The sequence below is a fragment of the Mandrillus leucophaeus genome, unplaced genomic scaffold, assembly GCF_000951045.1.
Source record: "Mandrillus leucophaeus isolate KB7577 unplaced genomic scaffold, Mleu.le_1.0 Scaffold215, whole genome shotgun sequence".
Taxonomy (NCBI): Eukaryota; Metazoa; Chordata; class Mammalia; order Primates; family Cercopithecidae; genus Mandrillus; species Mandrillus leucophaeus.
Window position 1 is genome coordinate 1768987 of NW_012102199.1, and position 3669 is coordinate 1772655.

Here is a 3669-nt window from a genome sequence, read left to right on the forward strand (position 1 = left end):
CGCTCCTGGCCCCGCAAACGCACCGCCACTCACACCTGCAGCTACGCAGGCTGCGGCAAGACCTACACCAAGAGTTCGCATCTGAAGGCGCATCTGCGCACGCACACAGGTGGGCGGCACGCACGGGCAGGCAGCGCCAGCTGGGGGACGCGCGAGGAGGGGTCTGATTCCCAGCGCGCGCCAGAAAATGAATTTAGGACCTCCCTTGGGGCGTGGCTCAGGGGGATCTGGCTAGGGGCGCAAGCTTAGGACTCCACGGGAGTCGTGGCTCGGGAGGTTGGTTGAGGGGGCACACAGGAACCCTCACTAAGGAGGTGCGATCCGAGAGGCTGGGGTGGGGGCTCGCACGCTTAGGACGAGAGGGGCCTCAGGAGGTTGGGAAGGAGACTTAGAAAACCTCTTGGGGGCGTGGCTAGGGAGACAGTCTCAGATAGTTGAGGGGTGGGGAGCAGGCTTAGGTGCCTATGGGCGAGTGGCTCAGAATCCCCGGGGTTGAGGCTCGGGTCGTTGGGGAGTAGGTGTGCGTTTAGGAACCCCGGGGAGATGCTGCATCTCCGGAAGTTGGGGAGGGGGTGCAGGCTTGGGACTCCTCTGGGGACAAGGCTCAGGACCTTGGGGAGGGAGTGTGCGCTTGGGAAACCTTGAGAGATTCCGTGTCTTAAAATGCTGGAGAGAGGGTCCATGCTTAGGACCCGTCGAGGGGGCGTGTCTCACAACAGTGGGAAGTGGACCGTGCGCTCCTCCGACCCCCTGGGGCTGAAGATCCGGATTGTGGGGGGAGTTGGGGATGTAGGGCAAGGATCCCTCGGGGCGCAACACTTCAGCAGGGAGCGCGTCAAGGGCCTGGCTAGGGATAGGTTGCGCTCGCCGGGGTAGCCGGTGTCCCTACGTGCCCTGTCCTGGGAGGGAAACTGAGGCTCACTCTCGCCCCCTCCCTGCAGGTGAGAAGCCCTACCACTGCAACTGGGACGGCTGCGGCTGGAAGTTTGCGCGCTCAGACGAGCTCACACGCCACTACCGCAAGCACACGGGCCACCGGCCTTTCCAGTGCCATCTGTGCGATCGTGCCTTCTCGCGCTCCGACCACCTGGCGTTGCACATGAAACGGCACATGTAGCCGGGACGCCCCTGCCCACCTGCGCGCGGCCGTGGCGGGTCCCACGCGCCGGGCGCGGCCCCCTCCCAAACTGTGACTGATATTTATTGGACCCAGAGAACCGGGCCGGGCACAGCGTGGCTACAGAGGGTCTCCCTCGATGACGACGACGACGACGCCACCGCCCCAGCCCCCATCTGTGACTGAAGGCCCGGTGGGAAAAGACCACGATCCTCCTTGACGAGTTTTGTTTTTCAAAATGGTGCAATAATTTAAGTGGCATCTTCTCTCCCACCGGGTCTACACTAGAGGATCGAGGCTTGTGATGCCTTGTGAGAAATAAGGGCCTTAATTTGTACTGTCTGCGGCATTTTTTATAATATTGTATATAGTGACTGTGACAAATATTGTATTACTGTACATAGAGAGACAGGTGGGCATTTTTGGGCTACCTGGTTCGTTTTTATAAGATTTTGCTGTTTTTTTTTTTAATTAAAAAGTTTTGCATCTTTTAAAAAAAAAAACCACAGTACTGGTCTGGCTGCTTGGAACTGGGGCCTTGGGGCACTTGGGAGGAGGGGGGAGCGGACAGTTTGATGGAGGGCAGCGCCACTAAAGCATCGTGTGCAGTGGGTCCTGCCTCTGGCCAGCACCGGGACTGCCAGCTGCTGTGCCCGCCTGCCAGGAACCTGTGGGTTTTTCTGTAAATTTAAACACTGCATTTTAGGACTGAGGGTGGGTTATTTTAAGGTTGTTCTTTGAGCCATAAATTGCCTCTTTGCCCCAAAGCTGGGAAAGTGCTGGTCCCACTGACGTGGCCTCCTCTAGGCTAAAGAAAAAAAAAAAAAAAACAAAAAAACTTATGTCTTCCTGGAAGCCTCTGAGGTTTTAGCCAAATTTCTGGAGTGCCAGCTTTTTAAATTTTATTTATATTTTTAAAAGGGGTTAACATGCTAAGTTTCTGGCATGTTCTGCCCTTCACTGGTCTTGACATTAATGCAAGTCTTTTCTTAAGGGGTGAGTTCCGCATTCTGCTAGGGGAAAACAGTGAAACCTGCATTCGAGGGCTATGCAGGAAGCTCTTTTCCAGATGAGGAAACGGAGGCCCAGAGAGGTAGCCGCAGGGTGGTGGAGTTGGGTTGTTAGCCTGCTCTGTCTGCCTCCAAGGCTCCCTGAACCCTACTGGAAGGGGGTGGTGACTTTTCTGCAATTGACCCACCTGTTGTGTGCATTGGAAGGCAAGGAGAGAAGCCTCTCCTGTAGGTCTCCAGGTGCAAAACATTCACTGCCTCAATGGTGGGAGGTGACCAGTCTGGAAACCCACCTAGAGAGCAGACGAGATCCCTAAATCCTACTGTCCTGAATGTCGCAGTCAGGCAAGGAGGTATCTCTCCCCCCAGATTTCCCCTGCCATCCCTCACCTTCCCCATTCTCGGGGGCCCCGGGTAACCATGACCACCAACCATTGCACAAGTTTTCAGAAAGTGAAAATGGCTCGTAAGCAGTGCCTGCTTTAAAACACTCTCACCCCGTTGCGACAGAGGCTGGGATTTCCTCCCTCCCTCCATCCTTCCTCCTCCCCAACTGGAAACAGCTGAGAGGTGTTTGGTAATCCACAAAAAGCAGAAATACGAGATGACAATCTGATTCATTTTTTGAGAGTAAATAGCCTGGCCTCACTTCCGCTGGTGATAAAGGGTGTGAGTGTTTTTCAGCCTCCTGTACCCTCTGTGTACAGCTTCTGCAGAAACCATCCCAAGGCAGAATGTTGGCCCCTCGACCTGGGGAGATGATCTTCCTTTTGAAAAGCTGGCCTCTGCAGTGCAGGGGCAAAAGAAGGACTTGTGGGTGGTTTGCAACAATATTTTTGTAAGGGTCTCCAGGTTTCCCTGTTCAGCTTAAACTTAGCGATCAAGCTATTTTTCTTGCTTATTTGAAAATGTCTTCCAGGTTGCTCCTGGAAGCCTCTGAGTCCGGTGAAAGGCAAGTCGTTAACGGGGCTGAAGCTGTTGAGTTTCTGTTTCTTGCATGTCTGTTCTGTTGGAGAACAGACAGAATAGAAAGTGTGATCGTTGCACACACAGTTGTACGTTTCAGTAAGAGACAGGCAGCGAGCGCTAGGTCATACTGACTAATCCAGAAATATCCCGTCATCATTTTTTCCTCCCCTTTCTGACACCCAAACGCCAATTTCCATCAAATATCTTCTGGATCTGTGATGCTCAGTGGAGAGTGACCCAGTCTGGGGACATTTTTGGTTGTCAGCTCGGGGGTGCTGCTGATATCTGGTGGACAGAGGTGGGGGACAGCCCCCACTGCAGAGAATGGCCCAGCTCTGAATGTCAGCAGTGCTGAGGTTGAGACATCGCCTCTGGTTCCTAAAAGATCATTGCTTTTATCAGCAAGAAGGTAACTCTGTGCCAGGGAGCAAGCTTTGGTGGCAAATGCCACCCAGAAAAACTTAGGAAGAAAACCTCACCATGAGGCCATCTTCACCTAGGATTCTACAACCCAATCCCAATATCCCAATGCAAGTTTTTCTTTCTTTCTTTCTTTTTTTTTTTTTTTTTTTT

At 53.4% G+C, this 3669-nt stretch overlaps 1 long non-coding RNA gene across 1 annotated transcript; it reads left to right on the plus strand.

The window, feature by feature from the left end:
- LOC105540110 lies at nt 1–2757 on the plus strand. The gene is made up of 2 exons (XR_001006153.1): nt 1–109; nt 942–2757. It is a non-coding gene; the product is annotated as an uncharacterized LOC105540110 (long non-coding RNA).
- Nucleotides 2758–3669: the final 912 nt, after the last annotated feature.